This window comes from Rhynchophorus ferrugineus, unplaced genomic scaffold, assembly GCF_030347505.1.
Source record: "Rhynchophorus ferrugineus isolate W39M unplaced genomic scaffold, kcgeb_rfMv2 rfM1, whole genome shotgun sequence".
Classification (NCBI taxonomy): domain Eukaryota; kingdom Metazoa; phylum Arthropoda; class Insecta; order Coleoptera; family Curculionidae; genus Rhynchophorus; species Rhynchophorus ferrugineus.
In genome coordinates this window covers 69,607,311-69,619,755 of record NW_027472580.1, presented here as the reverse complement: position 1 = coordinate 69,619,755, position 12,445 = coordinate 69,607,311, and the positions used below count along the sequence as shown (strand labels likewise).

Genomic DNA, 12,445 nt, shown 5'->3' with positions numbered 1-12,445 from the left:
GAAACATATTTCAAGTGTTTTTTTTTCCACGGTTATTTATTCTCGCCTTATTTAGGTTAATATTGTTATTGTCAAAAAAAGATGGCAATATGGAAAGTGTTTTAAAATACAAAAAATACCCGAATAAACAACTTTATGAAGCGTGACAGATATTTGATGAAAATGAAATCATTTTCAGTATTTACATATAAACAACGTGTTGATTATTTTGTCTTGCTTTTCACAGTTAAGGTTATAAGAATAATTTTATGTTTTTAGTTTAGGGTCAATTTTAACATCAAAATATGATGGTGATGTATCTTTACTTTTTATAGAAATAAATATGCAGTTAGTGGTGTATATTATTTAATTCAGTGTACATTCACCAGCATCAATTATATTTTTGGACAAGACATTGAACCATTATTTTTCTTAGGTATTATTATATGACTAGTTTAATTTTTCTTCATCGAATATCCAATCCAAGCTCTTTTCTCAGACACTAATTATTTGTTCTAAAGAAAAGACAACTTAAGGACTATTATTATAGCCTGATTACGATATCTTCATCAATGTTGGTCAATCATTTTTTTTAATAGTTCCACAAAATAATTAGTTTTTCTCCGCCATTATTTGTAAGCTGTTGGTATCTCAACTAGCTCAGAGAGGTTTGTTAAACTTCGTCTTTCAATTTCTTAATGCACTGAAAACCTGAAATCTTTTAAAAAAATCGTGAGATAGTATTTGAGGTCATTATTCTTAACAAAAGTTGTTTTGGTTTGACATAAAACTGGAACAAATGGTAAAACTGGATAGCGCTTTGTCTCCTCCAACCTTTCATTCTCTACACTTATCCAATCTTACCAACCACATTGTCTTTTGGAATAAGGATTTTTCTTAATGCTTGGGGCATCCATAACAATTATATATGAGAAGCTAGCTCCGTTTTTTACTTTAGGATACAATTCATACCAATTTTCTCAATAACAAACTAGTTAAACAGTTACGTAAATACGAAAGTAACCCATAACATCTCCTTTAACAAATCCGTCAGGCACTTATTAAAGGTCGCAAAGCTGGAGCCATCTTTCTAGATGTATCCAAAGCTTTCGATCAAGTATGGCACAACGGTCTAATATTTAAAACAAAACAACTAGGTCTACCAGATGACCTAATCTCCCAGATCCACACATACTGGGAGGATAGATCATTTCAAGTAAAGATCGGCAATGCAGCCTCCTCTCGACAACAAATCTCCGCAAGAGTCCCTCAAGGTGCTACAGAAGCCCTAGCCCTGTTCAACCTTTACATGGCTGATTTCCCACTTTCTAAACAATCACACACAGTATTTTATGCAGATAACACAGTTTTCTTCACCACCGGTTACAGTCCCAACGCCATCCGCCGGTCGGTCCATCTCAACCAGGTGATTGCGTGGTACAAATTCTGGCGGCTGCAGATTAGTAGCTCCAGAAGCTCCAGTAGTAGTAGTGGCTCCAGAAGGTATCATACCTCGGTCTCCAATTCGACCTCAAGTTCCAATGGTCAGCCCAAATACCTCATGCTATTGCATTTGCCTGCTATTGCACAGCCTACTATTTGCACTCCTCTACAGAAAAAGCAAACTCCCAATCCCCCAGAAAGCGACTCTGTATAAAACGCTAGTTCGTCCAGTCTGCCTCTACGGAGCACATAACAATCCCAGTCGTTACCCAGGCTCTCTGTCGCCCGCAATATATTTCTGTCATGAATCCGAAGGGACATAAGCAAAATACCATTTTGTTCTAGCTGGTCATCCTGGAAAACAAACCTTTAACCAATGCTTCTAAATTACATCACGTGTCATTACCCTGCGAATGAGAGACGAGCAATTAAATGAATGCATACTGGAAACTGGAGCAAGCGCAAAGATTAAAAGGGCTATGTGTTTTGCGTTTTAATGTATACTGTAGTTAACTATAGGGGATAGCGATGTATTGTTTATCTATCAACATGTTGCTTGAGGATCACCATCTTTTTAAGTACTTTGAGTCAATTTTAATATTAATTAAAGAATAAATTAAAGCAGTTGTATCGTTTTATCGAAAATGTCTTGCTCGGTCTGTTAATAGTTCATTTATTGTTAATCTTGTTATATTCATAAGAAGAGTTGTCTTCGATCGCAAGTTTAGGTGGAATTCCCAGATTCAAAAGTCCCTCCATAAAGGTCAAGGTATCCTTAATTTGCTGTTCCCGCTTATCAACCGGGCCAGCAAGCTTCCTTTCTCAATAAAATCTCTCCTGTACAAGATGCATGTTTGATCAGTCGTTCTCTACGGCTCCAATATCTGTCTAAAATGGTGGAACGTCTTCAAGTCTTTCAGAACAAAATTCTCAGGAGAATAATCAATGCCCTCTGGTCCGTCAGGAACAATCAAATTCATAGAGAAACAGACGTCCCCCAAGTTCACGATTTTATATCCGAGCTCCATTCGGACAATGGATGTATTACGGAGCTGGCCGATATTTTAGTCCAATAACTTATTCGGCTCTTCATGGCCTTATTATATCACAGTCGACACTACCCCGTTGTGTTCTAACTCCAAATTGTCTCGACCTTCTCCAGCGAGCGATTAACTCATGTACCGCAAGCTGCGTGGTGTGATAACGACGCCATGTCCTTGTCTGGCCCTTGTGCCTCTTAACGATTACCAGTTACGGGCACCCTCCTTACTAACAGTAAGAAGTATCAGTTAGGGTCATTGGATCAGCTGATAGGATCTGGTTTAGTGGGTAGCCCAGAGGCAGTCTCCACATAACCAGTCCAATTCGCTTATTCCTGCGGGTCTCCCCCGACCAGATATCCGTATCAGGATTCCCGTTCCCGGTTCCAGGCCAAAAAAAATATTCATAAGAAATTTACTGTTAAAAGATTTACCAGTAACCATCAATTCTTTTAATATTTTCGGTAATAATTTTTCCTTCATATATAATTTATTTTAAAAACAAGATATAGAAACTAAAATATTTTGTTTTCATACATAATCAATGATATGGACCATGAATAATAAATAATAAAAATATAATTTCACTTTTTAAGATGTGTAAATTTAACAGTCTATTTAAAATCAGATATAGCTTTAATAAAACATTAATGTAAATGGTTCTGTAGATTATTGAAACACCTTGTTAAGAATCTGTTGTTTCCGGATAGTAAACGAGGTATAAACTGTGCCAGCTATGCAATTCGGTGGAATGGTTCAGTTGCACGCTAACAAAGAACCGCAAACGCTTACCATAAGTTACACGAAATTTCGTAAATTCTAGGCAGCAGCCAGTTAAAATTTGCAATTTTACATTGTAAGGGAAAGAATCAAACTGATAAAATTTTAATTTATCTTTTTATATTATTAGACATATAACAGGTCAGTTGGAAAGTCCCCGTCCTGACACATAGATGGCGCTACTAGAAGTAAATCCATGTTTTTAGTTAGCCCTAAACCTTAAAAGATGTGTATATAAATTTGACAGCTGTCGGATAATTAGTTTGTGAATTATAAAATTTTTAATGAAGCAACTTTTGTTATTGTGAAAAAAAAATTTAAAAAAGGAAATTCACGTGTTGATAAAGTATTGCTTTTTAAAAATACAGATGAAACAAAAACTTGGCTTGATGCCGAGTTTCCGGACGCTACCCCAGGAAAATCAACCATCAAGGATTAGTATGCTAAGTTTAGACATGGTGAAATGAGCACCGAAGACGGTGAACGCGGTGGACGCCCAAAAGACTTTGTTACCGACGAAATGAGCACCGAAGACGGTGAACGCCGTGGATGTCCAAAAGAGGTTGTTACCGACGAAAACATTTAAAAAATCCACAAAATAATTTTGAATGGCCGTAAATTGAAATTGAATGAAATAGCAGATGCTCTAAAGATGTCAACTGAACATGTACATCATATCATTCACGAATATTTGGGTATAAGAAAGCTCTGTGTAAAGTGGGTGCCGCGCCAGCTCACTTTTGACCAAAAACAACGACAAGTTGATGATTCGGAGCAGTGTTTCGAAGATGATCAAGCATAATAAACCCGAATTTTTGCGTCGATATGTGACAATGGATGAAACATGGCTCCATCATTTCACTCCGAAGTCGAATCGACAGTCATCCGAGTGGACAAAAAGGAAGGACCATCAACAGCGACTATTACATAGCGGTATTGGACCGTTTCAAGGACGAAATCGCCGAAAAACGGCCGCATTTGAAGAAAAGGAAAGTGCTGCTTCACCAAGACAATGCACCGTGTCACAAGTCAGTGAAAACGATGGTAAAAATCAATGAATTGGGCTTCGGATTGCTTCCTCATCCGCCGTATTCTCCTGATCTGGCCCCCAACGACTATTTCCTGTTCTCAGATCTCAAAAGAATGCTCACTGGGAAGAAATTTTCGTCGAATGAAGAGGTGATCGCCGAAACTGAGGCCTATTTTGAAGCAAAGGACAAATCGTACTACAAAAATGGCATCGGAAAGTTGGAGGGTCGCTATAATCAATCCATCATCCTTGAATGGAATTATGTTGAATAAAAAAAATAATTTGTGTGTTGTATTTGTGTGCAAAAAATGTGTTTTACTGTGGTGGGCCGGGGACTTTTCAATTGACTTGTTACATTGATTGTAATGGTTTTTTTTTTATTTGAAGCCTATTGGCGAAAATCGTTATAATGTATTTTTATTCACAGTACGGTGCAAACTTCACAAAAATGGGATTTACTCGGTACAAATTCAGACATTTTCAACGCACTGAAACTGAACATTTTTTGTTCACACTTTGACGAAATGACAGATACTGCCTGTCAGTGAGGCTTCAACGTGAAGTTGTTTAAAAATGTACCCGATGCGATTAATACACAGCAACACCATCTGTCGTAAATCATTTAAAATTAATTTATAGGCCTAGTACTTCATCACCACTGATTAATTGCATAACACATGCACTATGTACACAAACCTTACATACTCTACAATACAATACTTTACAGTTATTCTATCGTATATTATATCTCCATATATTAGCAATAAAAAATCTGGAAAACATCATTATAAGAAACTAAATCTAAATGTTGTATAATTTTTATATTTAGGTCACGGCTTAATGGCAGTATTTGGGGTTTATTGCTTGATGAATAAGTATTAACGAGTGAAAATTTGAATGATCAGTCGTAATTATTTTAAGAAACAAAACGGATAATTAAGTACAACGAAACGGAAAAAGAATGTTTATAAAAAGAAAAATTTTTAAAAATCTAATGTTTTTTTAAATATTTTTAATAACAACCACAAGGAAGGGAGAAAGAATAAAGGGAAAACGTTTGAAATGAAAGTGGTAGAGAGGTGTAGATATTTGTATCTTAAATATTCTGTTACTGTTAATCAAGAACAACAATCATAACGATAAACGAAAATTATAGAAGTCTCAAGATCACGACAATTAACCAAAACTTTCAGAGCATTATCATTAGTAATTATAACGGCTTTCTTTTCTCAATTTTTCCAACCGGTTCCAGTTTCTGGGAAGCAATAATTCTCACCATTTGTATATAATGTATTTATAAATCACCATTATCCTCGCGTTATGTTATTTCTAACTTTTTCAGTTAAACTGAAATTCTACTGTTTTGTCGATGAATGTTACAAACATCAAATAACATCCAAATATCAATTATTAAAATATAGCATATGGCGACAACAAACGCCCTCAGTACTTCTTATCTTTATCAGTACTCAATATCTATTGATCACAAATGTCGAATAAAACATTACAAAATCTTTTAAATTAGATGTATTTAATTGATGACACTGTAAAGAAAACAAGAAAGATATGTGTTACTATAACTATTAATTGTTAAAAATTACAAAAAATCGAAACTCGTCGGTTTCATTACCGCCCAGGCTATACGAACTTCCAAAAACTTCTCTTTCCTTCACCCAATTGTCAACAATATCACAAGTCCAACCTATAAACTTGATAAATACATAAACAAATGTAGAGCAGCAACAGGTTTCAATCCATAAAAAAGCTCTACTGATTTTATAAGCAAGATACGTCGAAATTCTAATAAATATTCGATAAATTAGAACAAAAAATACTAAGAGAAACCGAGCAATCTCTTCCCTCTAACAGCTTCTAACAGAACACTGTTTTTCAACCAGTGATATTTCGCTATCGATTCCCCTAAATCTATTATAGTCAAAATCTGCATGGAATGTTTTGAAAATAAGACTCTATCCAGCACAATTAAAGATTAAAACCACCTTATTTAGATATGGAAACGATATCTTGGTTATTTGGAATAGAAAAACTCAACCAGTTCCTGCCTCACCTGAATTGTCAACATCAACATCCAATTTACCATGAACATCAATAATAATTTTGAAATTCCTTGTTAGACGAAATATGCGAAGACATGTTCACTTCTACAAAATGGAAAACAGATAAAAAAATAAGACCGAAAAAAATTCGCTAGTAGTCATAAAGAAACATAAAATCAAAGTTATTTTCAAATCACATAGGAGTATTTTTCAGTCGCTTCCTCACCTCAAAGCTATATCATTATCATCATCAGAATTGAATCAATACTAGATGGATACTAGCCACTACATTCAGTTCAATTTTCAGGTTTTACCCACTTTACAGGGTTATTTTGAGCGATAAAATCGATAGTTTTGATAAACACAAAATAATCTCAATAAAGACCTGTGCTATAAGACCCAGCGTATCTGGCATACCATGCACCCGGTTATTATATTTTTAGTTATTCAGCGGACTACGAAAAAACAACTGCGTAAGTCTTAAATATAAAAATTTCAAAATTATCTAAATTTCTTTTTAATTTTGTTTATTTTTGAAATTTTCTTTAAATATTATTTTTCATTAAAAATGTATTCCCATATAAATGTATAATGTTTAGGTGGTAAAAGAAATATCTTGAAAACAGTTAGTTAAGTTAATAAAACTATTTATATATTCTTAATAAAAATGTTATTTTAATAAATTAAACAATTAATTTATTAAAAAATACCTAAAATATCATTATAATATGTGGATTTTGTAATTCTCTGGCAGTTTGTATAGAAAGTATCCTTGCTTTTTAATTTAGAATTACTAAAGTGTCGTACCTAGATCATCACCCAGGAGTGCTAACTTAACAGTGATCAAGGTGACAGGGTGGTCCTCCTACTACTACAATAACAGATGAAGATTAGATTGCATTATCATCTAATTTTAATTCTATTGTTGATGAACGGGTATTAATAAAAATAAAATAGTGTTTTATTATACCTCTATACTTTTATTATAATTTCTGGCTTTGTCACAATATGGGATTCTTTGCTTATACAACTTTTGCTTATGGAACCGCATTTATTTTGCTTCAATATATCATGGTGCATTAACATTTTTTTTTAGAAAAGTAAAAGAACCTAATTTTGCTTCATTCAATTTCTGTTTCTTTATATAGTTTTTTATCTAATAGCCAAAACGTTTGAAACAACCACAGAGTTAGAAAATCGAAAAAGTTTAATTAAAAAAGGTCTTTACCTAATTGCCTAAGTTGCTTATAACAACACTCTTAATCAGCCGTCAGATTTTTCTATCCAAAATATCGATATTATATTCGAACGTGAAAAATTAAACTGCGTACCTACCTATATTAATATAACTTAATAAAAATTATTTATTTACTCCATTTTACTAAGCAAATTAATTTCCATTATTCTCAGTCAAAAGTATTTTAATATTTATGTATTAAAATTTGTTTGTTTTTAATAAATAATCCTTAAAAATAGAATTCCTAAAGGCCCTTGTATTAAAAAATAAAAATAAAAAATGTATTTTTATTGTATTGTAAAATGTATTTATTTATTTATTACATTGTTACTAGTCATTGCAGACTAACCTACAATTTGTCTTTACAGTAAGTTAGTTTTTTTATATATATTTTAAAGTCTCCTTTTGCCAACCATGGGTTTATCTGGACTGGGCCTAAAGTTTAACGTGGGCTCCGAACCACGGTCCTCAGTACATTTCAACAAGCAAGCAATTATTCAACGATACTTTATTACTAGAGTATAGAAATTAAGTTTTCCAAAAAGGTTGTTTGTTGTTGGAATTAAAATAGATGTATCTACCAATACTTAAAAATTAATTATAAATAAATATCACACCAAATAAAGGGTTTTATTAATTTTTTATCTCAATTTTATCTCAAGAACTAACAGTCACTAACCTTTTTTAAATTACATTTAATTAAATATAATTTTCAATAAGTTTCAATAACCAATAAAGTATTGATAAGCTTAACTTACTACACCACAGAACTCTAACCACTTCAGGGCATCAAATATAAGTATATATGATCTTTCTCTACTTACGTTATGAACATTAATATGGAATAATAAATTAAGTAATATATGTATATTAATATAAGGAATATATGAATAAAACTATTTTGAAATAGATATTTTATTTTAAGATATTTTAGGTTAACTTTTGTACTAAAACAATAACGAACACAATTAGGTAATATATTTTTTACAATTAAATTTTTCGTCAGAAAGGAAGGCAAAATTTCCTCTAAGCCGATAGAAGTATAGAAGGTTCTTATATTAATATAAACAATAATATAGTAAGAGATTGTTATAAACAAAAGAAAAGATCATATTTTTTAAAAAACGTAAAAAAAACATTTACAAGAAATACATGTGAAAGATGTGAGAATGATGGATTTTATTTCTGTACTTTAATAAACTACTGGGGGATTGACTTAATGTATTTAACATCTGGTAAAGAAGTTTCCGTGGTGTAGTGGTTATCACATCCGCCTAACACGCGGAAGGTCCCCGGTTCGATCCCGGGCGGAAACAGAACTTTTTTTAAATTCAAAAAAATAATATATTAAAGTAACTTTAATTAATAGTTAGAAAACATTTAAGCTTTATATAAATAAAATTGTGATCTTAATTTTATTTACCGGCTTGGTGGCGCAGTGGTAAAGGCGACAAGGCGGTCCGCGGGTTTCGTATCCTGCTGGGGCATGGTCGTAAAATTGATGTTTGTGATTGTTCTAGGCAAAAGTGTAAAGTCCGACAAGGACAATGATCCCAGTCACGCCAGTAACCAAGATGGGTAAGACCGGATGTCTTCTAGGATGATTTTGTTATTGGTCACTCGCCACTCGGTAGGCTTAATGCCGACGACCGTGGTTCGGAGCCCACGTTACGCTGTAGATCCAGTCACTAAAAAATCAAATGGGTTGACGTGACTATAATCAATAGAACTTTTTTTAATTTTATTTGCAAATTACACTTTTACAAAATAAAGTGTTTTCTCTTCTTTATTCAGTATTCATGCAAAATAACGTTAGAAAAGCCACATCCTAAATTGGTACGTATTATTTCGTAGCAGCCAGATAATTCTCACATTCTTTACAAGTTGCAAACGCATAAATCGCTAGTCGTACGACTGATACAAGTTACTTTCACTTCATTATATAACAAAATAACATATTTACTACGAAAACTAACCGCATATTGTGCTGGCTAGTTGATCATTTAATAACAAATCACATAAATAGAAACAATAATGCAGTAAGTACAAAGATAGTAATTAATATTAATGATTTATGAATTATTTCATAATATGTACGATAGATAAGTGCACGTTGAATCTGATGCCTTTGTTGCAATTTAAAATACTAACCTACTTTTTTATGACTGAATGAACTTCAATATCTTACTGCAAGAATTCCTACAATATATTTTATTATTATTGTTTCATTTAGTTTTAATAAGATGGCATTTTCGATTAATTTTTGAATCGAACTTAAGTAGTGTTTCCGCCCGGGATCGAACCGGGGACCTTCCGCGTGTTAGGCGGATGTGATAACCACTACACCACGGAAACTCGTTTTGACTTTAGTAAAATATGTTATTATAAGCAATTAATTAATAATATATATCCGTTCATTTCAGTCCACACCTATATTTAAGCTATTAATTTCTTTTAACATTTAAAACCATGGAGCTGACATTAGCACTAATTGTTTTTATATATAATAACTATAAATATAAATTCAGCGTTTAATCTATTGTACAACTACTGAACGCAATTTGAAGTTTACCCAATTTATAATTATTTTACTATTAGTGGTATACTTTGGATATGTGTTATTCAAATACAATCAACCTCAAATGTTTTCAAAGATTGTTATCCTTAAAAGAATTAGCAACACAACATGTACAATTTCAATATCAATTTTGTAAAGCAATGTATCTTTTGCCTCAAAATAGGCCTGTCACCATTTGCTGTTCAATCAGGTGACGATCGTTTTGATTCCGGAGTGACATGATGGATCCATGTTTCATCCATTGTCACATATAGACGCAAGAATTCCGGTTTGTTATTTAAACTTTTTAAACTTGGCCAAATACTCCGTTTTTGGTCAACAGTGAGCAAAGGCGGCACCCACTTTGAACAGAGCTTTCTCATAGTCAAATCCTCATGCAATTTAAAACCAACACGTTCTTTTAATATCTTTACGATGTTAACTCACGCAACTTCACTTTTCGATCATTCAAAACTATTTTTAAAGGTTTTTTGGTGTTAGCACCTCATTTGGACGTCCACTGCGTTCTGCATCACCAGTGTGTCTACTACCACGTTTGAAGTCAACAAACCAACATTTTATTATTATTTCTGATGGAGCGGAATTTTTTCAAGGAATACTTTTCAAGCCATTACTTTGCTTGAACGGTATTTTTTCCCATCAAGAAGTGTAAAGTTAAAAAACCTGAATTATTTTTCATCCAATGGTTTGGAAAATAACAAAAGTAGTGACACTCTTAGCACAATAACTCATAAACTAATATCATGAAATTTCAACAGCTTTCTTTTGAAGGTTAGTACTAACTGAATGCAATATATATGAAGCAGTGAATGTAATAAAACTAGCGCCATCTATATGTTATGACCGGAACTTTTGAGCCCATGTGATATATGGTAGTTTATATTAAGTTTGCATTACTATTTGCATGTGTACTAAACTGAACTAGGACCTGAAGTTTTTTTTGCACAAACTCGACATGATAGTTACAAAGAATCAAACAAAATTCATAACATTCAATCACAACATTGATACACATTAGAATACATCATTATAATTTAAAATTATTAATGTATCAATAAAACTAGTAATCAATCAAACTGGTACACCCAAAATGTAACTCTCTAGGCGCCCATTTAATATTGCATTACTTCAAATGTCAATGTCAATTTTGTATGTATTATATTTTAATCAGGTATTTTTCTCATATAGAACCGGTAATAATATTGAGGAGAGACAAGAGAATTGATAAAATCTTGAACTTAATTTTTATAACTCTCAATTTAGCCGAATAATTTTGTAATTACGTTTTTAATCTGCAAATTTTAATTGTTTATTGAAATAAACTATATAACTTTGCAGTAACACTTTTCTATTATTAAATTCGTTGAAATATACGATATATATTTTGAAAATACTCTGTGCTTTGTTATTGCTGTATCTTTTGTTTATTATGACCTTCTATGGTTTATCTTTGATACTGGATATTGTAATATTTCAATTAGTTGGTCATGTATTTAAATTAAAAAAATTGCGTCTTGCTTTTTTGTTAAATTTAATTCATTATACCATAATATTAGCTGCTGTATGTTTCCCGATTATTTTTTTATTGTAAAAATGCATTTAGTAAGAAAATATGGTACTATATATTAAACAAAATGTTTTCTATTATTTTTAACAAGTTTTTCCCATCTTTCTGGCAAAATGGCAATACCGTGTAAAATCATCGATGCATTTTTACTTTCCGATATTTTGTGGCAGCGAAGCCATATTGCATCTGTTTGACCAAATAGTGATCAAAGGATGTTATGTCTGGTGAGTAAACTGGGTATAGTGGAAGTTTTTATTCGAACTGCAACAGTTTATCCGTTTTATTGTGCTGTTAGTAGCTATTGCTGGTCTTGTTTGCAACAATACGTCATTTAATTTGTTTAATTGACGTCGGTATACATCAGCAGTAATAACTTCATTCAGTTTTATCAACTGCTAATACATTACATTTTGCTGATCCTGCCATATACACAGCAACACTTTATAGCCATGAAAATTTCGCCTCGATGCAGGTGTGGATAGTTTTCTTGAACTAACCCAAGACTTTTTATCGTTGGGATTGTCGTACTAGATCCAGTCTTTGTCACAATACGCTATAGTATAGCATAGTAAACTACAATGTTGAAACATCCCTTTATTTCCAATTTCAAACAATTTTCCATACGTTTGAATCTTTCTATTGTTTATAACGATTTGAAAATAGTTAATAAATCAACTTCTAATCTGTCTGAAGGTTTTTTGAGGGTTTGGACTGATACTCCAGGCTGTCCTTTG

General features: G+C 32.5%; 1 protein-coding gene and 2 non-coding genes across 5 annotated transcripts in view; 2 read left to right on the top strand and 1 right to left on the bottom strand.

The window, feature by feature from the left end:
• The window catches only part of Ypel (Yippee-like), a 229,224-nt gene that overhangs the window by 169,486 nt on the left and 47,293 nt on the right, over positions 1–12,445 (top strand). The gene's annotated exons all lie outside the window — the stretch shown is intronic.
• TRNAV-AAC (transfer RNA valine (anticodon AAC)) lies at positions 8,810–8,882 on the top strand. Its single transcript has one exon. It is a non-coding gene; the product is annotated as a tRNA-Val (tRNA).
• Positions 9,849–9,921, bottom strand: TRNAV-AAC (transfer RNA valine (anticodon AAC)). The gene has a single exon. It is a non-coding gene; the product is annotated as a tRNA-Val (tRNA).